Raw genomic sequence first — 12,888 nt, 5'->3', positions numbered from 1 at the left:
TTCAGCGCCCAAGCCCCTCACTCTTGCAAATCACTATCTTGACTTAATAATAGCTGATCACAGAAGACCTAGAATTCCAATACACTTTAGATAGTTCCATGTTTTGGGACACAGAGTCTGTTTAATTCAAAGGTGCATATTTTGGTTTTGAAAGCTTAGTGCCCTTGAGGACTGGGGATAATTAATATTTCTTTAACAGGCATCTAATGTTTGTTAAGAGAACTTAGAGAGGATTGGTTTCCCAGGAATCACTCTTTAGTCATGTGTGATTTCATAAATGTATCAGACAGACATCTCTGTAATCTATATTTGTAGATGAATAGTCTTGTAGAGCTGCAGTTCACCTAGATGTCCCTCACGAGTCAAATGCAAAGCATTGAAATTATTCTGACATCAAGCTGCAGTTCCACTAGTCGTTACTAGATGTCCCTCACGAGTCAAATTCAAAACCATTGAAACCCTTTCATGAAGCTTTTGCATTTGACTTGTGAGGGACATCTAGTAACCACCAGTTGAACTGCAGCTCTTTGTAGAATTAATTTGATATTGGATACTATATAATTTTCACTGCCCACTGCTAATCTCATCCCATAATGCTTTGTAGGGCCTTTGGTTGGGAATGCTTTTTTGCCAATAACTGTGCTTAGGGTTGTCCTAAAAGAATGGAACCACCACCAATCGTTCAATAAGATGTTCTTTTTTGTTTTCAATGCATCTCTTTGGTACTCCCCCTAGGTTAGGGAGTGTCCCAAAATCCTCACCTCTCTCACTGCTTGCTAATTTTTCAGTTTTACTTTTGTGAAAGTACTATATGCACTTTAGCATATAAAGATAGAGATAGTTAATTTATAATAATTGGCACTGTGCAGGATGTTATTTGCATTTATTTTGCAAAGTGTCATCAGCTGCTACGCAGACTAGTGTACTTCGTGAAGCTACGTGTAGTGCTGCTACGCAAACTACGCCCAGGCCTAGATACAAGGCCTAGAGCCTTTAGAACCGCTAGGGCCACTAGGAACCACCCAAGGTAGTGACACAGGGGACCCACGGGGGACGCGTGCAGTGTCTAAACACAGTCGCAAATCACTATTAACTTCTATTGGGAAAGTCTCGGTTGGAATTTTAAAGAAAGAGGACACTTAGAAGAGGACTTGGAGAAAAACCCTTTAGAAATTAGAGGTTCTGGAGCCAACACTCACAGGTGCATAGGAGTTCTCGAGTTACCTCACCCAGGAAAGCCGGATGGATAGGTGTCTGTTTGTGTCAGGTTTCCCCGTCGATTTCAATGGCGAGCTGCTGCAAAGTGCTGCTGGCGTCCAAGTGGAAAGTGTCCGGGTGGATACAAGCCTGAATCGGAGATGTGAAGAACCTGAAAGCAGAGGGGACAGAGTCTGGGTCACTAGCCAGTGACCAGGAAGGTGATAAGCAGATACCCAGCAATTTCCAGTGATTTCAGGTGAGGAGATGAAGCTTGACTCTTCAGCCACGAGAACCAGGAGGCGTCGATGACAACCAGGGTCTGGATTTGAGGTGTCCCACAAAGGATGTCGAGTGCTGTGGTGTCAGATACCAGATGGGTCCCAACAAGCCTTGGCAACAGCAACCCATGCAGAAAGCAAAGATTGGCTTCGGTGCAGACTAGCAAGGTATGACAAACTCACCCTTTGGAGGGGAGTCAGGGCACATCCAGACCAAAAAGGAAAGCCCAAGGAAAAGTAGAGGTACCTTCGAGCGGACCCACCATTCAACAGACTAGGGATCACGAAGGAGCCTTGAGCGGAAATACAAGAAGCAGACCCACGGAACACTTGTTGAGTGTTGACCCACAATCTTCAGTGCAGATGATGCTCGGGGCTTGGGCTACACGTAACCCAAAGCAAAACTTCAGAATAGCTCAGGAAGTCAATGCACTTAGCAAATGTGCACAGTGTCAGGAGTTCCAGTTCCACGTCACTCGTTCAGGCTGCGGGTCTCAGCTCTGCTGTGGACTCGGGTTGGCCTTAAAGAAGTCTGGAAATCCTCTTCCTGGGCTGCAGGTACTTCGGAATCTGGCGGGATATTCGAAGATGCAGACTGGTAATTGCTTTGTTGGTGCCTGTTTTGAACAGGGGAGTCACTCCTTGACCTCAAGGGGGATCCTTCCGTCTGCTAGTCGAAATAGAATGTCAAAGTTCCAGGATATATGTTTCAGAGTTTCATCCAGGTGTAATCTGAAGTCCTAAGTTAGGGGTTTGGACATACTATGGGGACCCACCTATGGGAGGGTCTGGGGAGAGGGGTGGTTACACCCCTTTCCCTTTGTCCAGTTTCACACCAGAGCAGGGGCTGAGTGCCCCTGCAACCAGATGGAACTGGGTTATGCCAAGTGTGCCCCCAGCACTGTCTGAAAGGCATTCTCTGACTGCACCCACCCAGCCCTCAATACACCAAAGCCTGTCTGGGAGGTGGTTACACCTCCCTGTGACAGGAAACCTATTGTCCAGGCCTCTCATGCTGGAGTTTCGTCCAGCAGCAGATGGTCAGACCCGTGTCTGTGGCTGCAGCATCCAGTTTGTAATGCTGGGGCTTGTTTAAACTATTACCGGTCAGACCTGTGTGTACATGTCTCTCCCTCTAGAAGGGTGGAATTCTACCCCTGCCGCCTGGACTGGCAGGGGGGTAGGATTCCAAAGTGTTTGACACCAAACACGATATGTTTTGATGTAGCCATTCCAAAGTTAGCATTTACCGCAATGTTATAATCCCCTTAAGAGTATGTGGTCTGGCTGCATCACAGAACATCCTCAGGGAATCGATTCCGAAAGCTGCAGAGGAGTCCTGCTTATACATGGGCACCCTCTCACACAAAACCCAACACCCTGCCTTCAGGATTGATAAGGCCTGCCATGGGGTGATTGATAGGTTTATATGTGAAGTGATATAAGGTAGATTTAGGGAAACTATATCTAAGTAAGGGGTGCTGTAGCAGACCTGTGGTGTCATTTTGAGTGGTCTCTCAGGGGTGGCATAATACATTCTGCAGTCCCTGAGAGGCCCCTGGGGAAACCTATGCCCTGGGTAGATAGGATACACAATACTAGAGACTTATAAGGGTAACCCTGGAATCCAATCTGTGGTGTACCTAAAGTACAAGCAATCATTTTAGACAGGAAGCAGCTAGGCTGGGGTCCTGGATAGCAGGGACCCAGCCATACTAAAGTCGAAAAACAATGAAACATCAGCAGAAAGTGGGGGTAACTATGAGAAGCAGATCCTACTCCCATACACCACCAACATATTGCTGCTCCTTACCATTGAGCCAACACTACGGGATACTGGATCCCGCAGCGGTCCTGTGGTGGTCCATCTGCCAAACCCAGAATACTGTGGCCGGGTCCGCAGTGGTGGCCATGGTCTGACCACTACCACTAGTACACCAGTCCTATGGACCACTGTACTCGTAATCTGGCCCTAAGTCTTTCTTTTGTTTTGGGCACACCAAAATGATCTTCATGTGCCTTATTTAGAAGTTTTTGTCTCAGATTTCTGGGAGCTAAAATGTTGTGCCTCTGAACAGGCAATCATCCACTTCTACTAGTTCATCTTTCATGTACCAACATGGTTTTATCTCTTCTTGGGTAGTGTTTTCTACTGGGCATTTCTATTTACATACTGTTAGATTCTGTTATCACTCCTTCAGATACCAAACATATGTTTGTAAATGCTAGTTTGTCATCTTTATTTTTAATCGAATCCACTACAATACTTGTAGTAGTTCGAGGTTATCTTGGCCGCCAAGTAGGAGCTTGATGCAAGAGCTCCTGGGTTCAGGAAAACCACAGCGGTTAAATCCCTGGTAAAACCCCGCCATCCACCCACCACCCACTGGCCACCCGACTACCGGAAGAGCTAGGAACAAACAGAAGTAAAAATCAGCTTACCCCGGGAGGATTGACACCCGTCCAGCTCGACTTCCCCTTGCCAGACTTGCTGCTCCGGGGATTGAAACGTGCGCTGAGCGTGTCCGATCGAAGGGTATCTGAGGACACGGGCCAAAGGTCTCCAGATCCTCTGGCTACATCGCTGACTCACCCCGTCTGGGGCATTGGAGGACACAGGACACCGGATCGTCTCGCTGCATCGAGTGAAAGCTGTAGGTTCCCCCTCTGGACGGAGCTGCCACGCCCCCCCCACAGGATCCTCTGGCCGCATCACCGGATCATGTCATCAAAGCTCATCTGAGGACACGGGACAGCGGTGAGGTTCCGGATCCTCTGCCCGCATCGCCCCAGGCTGTCGGTGCCCCCATAGACTGCGCTATTCCTGACCCATAGACTGCGCTATTCCTGGCCACCAGGAACATCAAGTGAGATGCGGATGTTCGGATGGTTGGAGAACGAGAACTGGAGGATAAGCTGTTTGTCACCAGATAGTTGTGTGAGCTCCCTGGGCTCCTGGGATCGTGATGCACTGCTGCTCTGCCGGGATGGCGGTGCGGAGCACCATGGGACATTAATATCCCAATCATCAGACTTGCGGTACACGCTACATCCCAGCGCGGGCCACCTCAGCCCCCTGCTGCTGGGAGGGACTATTCCAGGCCTCCAGGAGGTGGTGTTGAGGCACAGTCGATCCGAGCACAGAAAACTGGGGAGTCAGGGCCTGGCCTGCCTGACCTTAAAATGGCGGCGCCGCTGACCTCAAGAACTAAAACAGTGGGTCACAAGCAAAGGAAGATGGTGATCAGGCACATCAGTCTCCTCTTCACTGTCAATTTATAACTGTACATGTTGTCTGGCAGCTCTACTACCTTGGGGCCCCAGCCATCTTGAATGGAGAATGACTCCCTATTAAGGCATAATTTACAAAATGGTAGTACAAGAAAGGGCAAGTGAAAGAGGACTATCAATAGAAAGAGATGAGGGCATCCAGCTCTCATGAGCTTGACAACTAAGACCTCGGCCATCATGAAATTACTTTTTTAACAAGGAACGATATGGGAAAGTACTTTGAACATTACGTTGACAATACGCCTTAATCCAAATATTACAGAAATAAACAAATCTATTTCAGACAGGGAGAATTCATAAACGTTCACAACATTAGGTACAAGAAGAGAACAACGTCAATAGCAGAAACCACAGGCAGACAGAGGATCAAGGGAGCACATCAAACATCAAACTGGACAATTGGCAACAAAGGAGTAGAGAGACACAAGAATATCATTAGCCCATCACTATAGTACGTTAAGACAATCAGCAGATATGGCCGACAACTATTTAGAGTCAGTAGGCAAAACGCACATGTCATAAAATACCCAACCAAATTATCCAAGAATGCAGCCACAAAATTCAAGCACAATCTAATGAGGAAGAACCCAGACACGCTGATCTCTGACCCCTCCTTTAACATAGACAAAGGCATTATCGTGAATGACCTGATATTCTTCACCAGAAGAACGGATAAATGGCGCAATGTCATTACAAAAATGCTCAACATAAAAACTATAAGCAATATCCCACATGCCACAAAACTTATGAACATATCATCACCAAGATTCAGAGCGGACCTATGCATAACTATTTACAAGAACGGAACAATGCAGCCAACAACAAATTAGAAAAATTCCACAACATGTTCTCAATGTTAAACGAATGTGTAGAGAACTCAAGATCTCAACAACACCGGACCCACAAGTAGACACCCTATACATCGCCAACACTACCACCACAGCCATTATACTAACTAGAGACCCTCAGGAATCACAAAATTCAACGCAAGTAGGAGACACAACTGGAACAGGAGGCACATTGAATTGGAAGGATACAGAGAGAAAAGAAATGTCTACACGATATGGGAATACCAACCCGGAGCAGTTTCAGAGGGCAGAATAAACGCCTCTCCCCCGTGATGGGTCATCTTCTACGAGAACTTGGTAATAATTGATTTGGAAGATATCACCCCTTCCATACCCCCCTTTACTACAGCACAAGTGACATCTAGTAACATATGAAACGTATCGCCCCCAAACGTGGTATTAAGATCACAAGACATAGATAGCGCATCCCACATCGCAAATAAAGGTGGAACAGACAACCAAACTAATGACAAGAAGAAAAGGATCTCGCGAAGGATAACAGATCTAAAACACTGGAACGCAAAACGTGAATCCCAAAATGAGCGGATGAGCACTCCTAATACGTCACCCCAGACTCAGAGAGAAATCAAAGAGCTACAAACACAAATAGGCAATATGTCACAGGACATACTAAGCACACTGCAAGCAATGGAAAAGATACTTGAAATCACTGTAAGCACTCACTCCAAAGTCGAGCACATCCAAGAACTAGTACATAACTCTAAAAAAAGAGCAGTGAGACGGCCATTCCATTATCAAATAGGCATAATTGACCAGAAAGGAATCAGAATTACTTGTCGGAAGGGGAAACCTTATCCTTACTCTGGGCGTATCAGCCTAAGGACCGCAGTAGAGGGGAGGAAATTAGAACTGTCCCAATCGATGCTAATAGAACATCCAAACATAATGAAAGGAAACCCAACCTTAACAACTTACAACTTGTCCAGCTAACCACCGAATCGCAAAAGCCAAACTCTAGTAGCTCAGGAAAACCTCTGATATGCCTACTGCTTAACTGTCGGTCCACAGTAAAACATGCATCAGACAACGCTGCCCTGATCAGTAGCCAGGAAATTGACCTGACAATCCTAACAGAAACATGGCTTTTGGAATCCTCGTCCCATTCATGGATCTTCTAGTGCCCCCTCAGTATAACATTGTGAGATTAGATGGGCTAAAAAAGCCAGGAGGTGGTATAGCCTGCATTCACCGATCGGCTATAGAGGTCAGCCAAATACAATCGACCCACTTGTATCCTGTGAATATCTAGGGCTCAATATAAGATCAGCAGACAATCAAAGGTGCAACCTGTATGCACTTTACCACCCACCAAGAAACAATGCTACTTTCATAGACCAATTAATGGAGATCATAACGCTAATAACATATTCCTAGGTGATTTTAATTTACACTGGGACGACAATAATGACAAACAGGTCAATGCTCTTAAAGATTTTTTCTCTGAGCTAAACCTCACCCAAGCCTGCACACAGCCAACACACTCGAAAGGAGCTACGTTAGACTGGATAATATCGAGAAAGAAGGATACTTCAATCCACTCAATTGTTCCATGTGACTGGTCGGATTACCATGAAAAAGAACCAGATCACGCAACCTATCAAACTCGAAAAGGGGATGCGGAACCCTAAAGACTCGAACATTGAATTACTAGTAGAAAGCTGTGAGAAGGACCTAAATCCACCTAACAACTTACAGAATGTGAATGATCTAACGGATTACTACACTACATCAGAAAAAAATATAGTCAACTTCACCATGCCACTAAACCTGAAAAGAGTCACAGAGAAGGTTAAAAATCCATGGTTTAATGGGACACTGAATGAAGATAGGCGGAAACTAAGACTTGCTGAAAGAAAATGGAGACAAGACCCATCGTTCCCCGAACTGAAATCCCTCGGAAAAAACAGAAACGAGTACAACAAAAAGATCCTCAATTTCAAAAAGGAATTTATTAGCTCAGAACTGGATAACGCCAAAAACAGACCATGGAAACTATTCAAGACCCTAAAGCAACAATCCAGTAAGTTGGCCAAATCTGTCCAAGAAACTACAAAACGCAACTGAGTTGTGAAGAATTCTCAACTTCTTCACCGACAAGGCAAACACGCTTGAAAGAGAGCTCAGGAGGGCAGCTGACAACCTTCCCAACCAACCACCCTCACTGATCAATAACACCTCAAAAATTGACCATAATATGGCAAAAAACAAGGCACAGTGGGATACCTTCAAACTATATGACCAGAATACCATCACCAAACGCTGTTGGATATCAAACCTAATAACCACTCTAATGACCCACTCCCCTCAAAATACCTGAAAGAAATCAGCCATGTCATCATTCCAATATGGAAAAATATAATAAATGCCTCTCTATCCCAAGGGATTCTTCCAGAATGCCTAAAAACGTCGTCGTCCCCATCATCAAAAAACCTACAGCGGACCCAGCAGATCCTAATATCTTTCGCCCATGGACCAATATTCCATTACTTGCCAAATTAATTGAGAAATGTGTGAAAAATCAACTGAGCCATTACATCGCCAATTTCACGCTACAGGACGACTGCCAGTCGGGATTCAGAACAAGACACAGCATGGTTCAGCGATCCTACATATTGTTCATGACACATTACAGGCCCTAGACCACAATGTTATGTTATGATTTTGTTAAGCGCGCAGCTGCCCCAGCTAAGGGGCGTCCTGGCGCTGTCAGTCTAATTGTACAAGATAGCAGATGCAGGCCAAGAAAACAGAGTCCCTAACTCAGTGGAAAAAGGAAGATCTTAATGGCTTTCCGGAAAATCAATATGTCCTCTATACCATGAATGAAGACTGGCAAAGAATTCCACAATTTAGCCGCCAAGAGCCGAAATGAACGGCCCCCGGCACGGCATAGTTTAGTCCTTGGTATAGTTACCAGATGTTGACCCAAGGAGCGCAAGCTACGTTGGGGAATGTATGGGGTTAGAAGAGGTCGGAGTAGCTCAGGGCTGGTACCTTTTAGGATTTTAAACGCTATACAAAGAGTTTTAAATCGAACATGTCTACTAGTCCTTCTTGATCTGTCATCTGCATTTGACAAGGCAAATCATGAAAAAGTACTAACCAGTCTTCATGACAGGATGGGAATGTCTGGAAATGTGCTGAAATGGTTTGAATCCTTCCTTCAGAATGGAACGCTAAGATTCCTGGTCAACCAGACACTATCACCATCATTCCCTAACTCAATTGGAGTCCCCCAAGGATCTACACTATCTCCATTACTATTCAACTTGTCATTACAATGGTAAACTAGCAATCATCTGAAGCTAAATTGACAAAAAACGGAATTCCTATTAATTTCACCACCAAAGAACCACACAGAAGTGAAGGAATGGACCAAACTGATCACGGCATTAAATTGCACCCCATACTCTAGTGGACTCAGCAAAATCACTAGGAATCACGCTGGACTTAAAGACCTGGCTGTTTAACCAATAGGCTGTTCTTTTATCTTACGAGTCTCAAACTTTGCCTGTTTTTTACCCTCATACTGTTCTTAGCGCCGGGAAACCTACGGGTAGCTGCACGCTCTACAAGCTCAATTATAATAATAATAATAATGAGAACCTAGAAATGAAAGCCCACATCAAATCAATGGCAAAAAGTGCCTGTTTTCATTTGAACTACATTAGAAAAGTGAAACCATTAATTTCTACGGCGGATCTCAAACTGGCAGTCCAATCCTTAGTTATCTCGAGGATTGAATATGGATGTTCAACCTTAGCAGGTCTACCAAAATGTTCACAGCACCACTAAAAGCATGCCTCAATGCAGCTGCAAGACTCATCACCGGATTGAGGAAATTCAACCATATCTCTCCACACCTGAAAGCGTTAACCTGGCTACCTTACAAAGCCAGAATTCAACTTAAAATGGCATGTATTACCCACAACGCGCTCCACTACAATACACCAAGATATCTGGCCCAGAAAATTGAGTTATCAGGAGGAAGCAGACCAGCCAGGAGTGCCAAGGAGCTGTTGCTGAGACCACCCGTCTTCTGGAAGAAGAAAACGTATGATAGAGCTTTCTCAGGAGCAACCCCCAGAATCTAGAACTCACTCCCTACAAACATTAGGAAAGTTCCAAACATGGCAACATTTAAGAGGGAAGCTAAGATCTTCCTAATGAGTAAGTTCCTACCATAGGCAAGACAGTTCATCACTAGCACAGTGACATATATGTTACCAAAACAAACAACAATATAAGTAAAGAGAAAGTCACCAGGTATACTGGGGATAACCTCTGTCGGTACTGTACTACTCCTGACTCAGGAATGTAGAATTCACAGGAAAAAGACATTTCAGAACTATTTTGTACTGAAAGTCCCAGTACACCTTGATATCAAGTTGTAACCTTAAATCTACCTCATGTCACTGTACATATTTGTGTTAATAATTTATGCCTGCACACTTACCTACCTCATATCATTGTGAAACGTTCTACTATAGAAGATGTATCTCTAACCTACCTCATATATTTTGAAGCGCTCTGATACACAAGGGTCACGTTCACGCTATATAAAACTCTTTAAATAAATCTATCAAAAATAAATATGCTGCCTTGTTTTTATCACTGGGATGTATAAGACGGAGGAGATGTATTCTTGCAGGTTGATGATCCAATTCTTGTCGTGATTGAAACTGCATATAAACCTTTCTTTTAAAATATTTCTTTCAGGGGTTTGTGGTTCAGTTCTGACCTTAAACTTGCCACCACAAATGACATTTTGAAGCGTCTGAATAGCCCAAAATACAAAATACAGCGAATGCCTCCCATTGTATTACAGAGTATTTGACCTCTGCCTCTCATAATGATCTTGGTGCAAAGACTATTGTAATTTCTTCTTTCCTATTTGTGATAGAATTGCTCCCAATCCTCTTGTTCTTGCGTCGGTGGTCACTACAACTGTTCTGCAAGGAATTATAGCACACTGAGCGCATACTTGATGACTTTTTCACTTTAAGAAATTCTTTGTCACAAGTACTGTTCCATTTGAATTCAGTTCTTGATTTTGTCAGTGTCCTCATGTGAAATGTTCTTTATCAATTTGCTGTAAAATTCTACACACCAAGGAATGAGCAGAGCTCATCTTTGTTGTATGGTGCTGCCAAGTTAGATATGGAATATACCAAATCTTCTTTGGGCTTGATTCCTTTGTTTGAAATGTTATGCCCTAAGTAAGTTAGCTCTTCACATGCAAACTTTAATTGTTCAGCCCTCACAGTGAGACCAAATTCTTGAAATTGTTTGAGTGCCTTTTTAACTCTTTCTTTGTGTTCGGTATCATTTTTCCACACAAACCAATACATTGTCCTGATAATAAAACACTCCAGGACTGTCTTTGAGCATAGAAGACAGGCTCTCTGGAATGCTGAGGAACTCAATCAGCTTAAAAAGCAGGCATTTGAATTTGAATGCTCCCAGGGGCGTATTGAATGCAGTAAGATCTTGAGATTCAGAATGAAGTCTGATCTGATATGATTACACCTTGATGCCAAGTCAAGAGTTGAAAAGACTTCTGCCCCTGTTAAGGCTGTTAACATTTCTGCACTAGTAGGGATTGGAAATCTGTCCATCAACACGTCTTTGTTTCACAGCCTTACGTGGACACACAGTATTACTGTATTGTCAGGTGTGCGTACTCCTACAATGGGGAAGCCACTCTGTGGCTTCAATTGGTTTGATGACTTTTTGAATACATAGTTTTTCCAATTCCTCCTTCAGGGGATCTTGAATGTTCACGGGTAAACAGTGGACCTTGGAGACAACGGCGTTTGCGTTATGTTTCAATTTTATTTTATGTGTTTACAATTTTAGTGATTCTAGTTCTTCTGGGATTAGCTCTGAAAATGTGCTCACAAAACTGATTTCTTGAACAGATTTGACAATTATTTGTGGCAAAGTGTTGGAATTTAAAACTATTCCTAAAAGTTTCTTAACTGGCCATCTTAGAATGTTGTCACTTTCTCAGCCACATATACTTTGGTTGGATCACTGACAGAATATCGACTGAAAGAATATCGACTACCCAAAATATCGTTGACAAAATATCGACAGTCAAAATATCGAGTTCCAATCTACAAACAGGTAAGTACAAAAATATCGAGTACAAAATATCGTTTACAAAAATATCGTTGTAAAAAATATCGACTTTACTAAAAACAATGTTTAATTACATTAATATAAAAAATTAATTACTAAAATATAATTAACAATACTTAAAATAACTTTTAATAATTAAATAATTAATGAAAGTAAAAAAATAAAAAAAAATTCATCATATTTCTTAAAACATATATATATAGTAACAAAATTTAATTAAATAATAGGCAATATTGTATATGTACCCCAAAAACCCAAAACTGACCCTGAACCCTAAAAATACCCCTTTACCCAAAAACTGAAAACTGACCCTGAACCCTAAAAATACCCCTTTACCCAAAAACTGAAAACTGACCCTGAACCCTAAAAATACCCCTTTACCCAAAAACTGAAAACTGACCCTGAACCCTAAAAATACCCCTTTGCCCAAAAACTGAAAACTGACCCTGAACCCTAAAAATACCCCTTTACCCAAAAACTGAGAACTGACCCTGAACCCTAAAAATACCCCTTTACCCAAAAACTGAAAACTGACCCTGAACCCTAAAAATACCCCTTTACCCAAAAACTGAAAACTGACCCTGAACCCTAAAAATACCCCTTTGCCCAAAAACTGAAAACTGACCCTGAACCCTAAAAATACCCCTTTGCCCAAAAACTGAAAACTGACCCTGAACCCTAAAAATACCCCTTTACCCAAAAACTGAAAACTGACCCTGAACCCTAAAAATACCCCTTTACCCAAAAACTGAAAACTGACCCTGAACCCTAAAAATACCCCTTTGCCCAAAAACTGAAAACTGACCCTGAACCCTAAAAATACCCCTTTGCCCAAAAACTGAAAACTGACCCTGAACCCTAAAAATACCCCTTTGCCCAAAAACTGAAAACTGACCCTGAACCCTAAAAATACCCCTTTACCCAAAAACTGAAAACTGACCCTGAACCCTAAAAATACCCCTTTGCCCAAAAACTGAAAACTGACCCTGAACCCTAAAAATACCCCTTTAATTTAACATAATTAGCAATTAATCAATTAAATTAAAGTAATTGCCAATTACATTTTAATTAATTAAAAAATATTTTTTAATTTACAATGATTTAAA

At 42.9% G+C, this 12,888-nt stretch overlaps 1 protein-coding gene across 1 annotated transcript in view; it reads left to right on the top strand.

Moving 5' to 3' along the window:
* Positions 1-12,888, top strand: part of LOC144803733 (uncharacterized) — a 350,480-nt gene that overhangs the window by 336,549 nt on the left and 1,043 nt on the right. The gene's annotated exons all lie outside the window — the stretch shown is intronic.

This window comes from Lissotriton helveticus, chromosome 1_2, assembly GCF_964261635.1.
Source record: "Lissotriton helveticus chromosome 1_2, aLisHel1.1, whole genome shotgun sequence".
Taxonomy (NCBI): Eukaryota; Metazoa; Chordata; class Amphibia; order Caudata; family Salamandridae; genus Lissotriton; species Lissotriton helveticus.
Note: the sequence above shows the minus strand (reverse complement) of the source record. Positions and strands in the feature narration are given on the sequence as shown.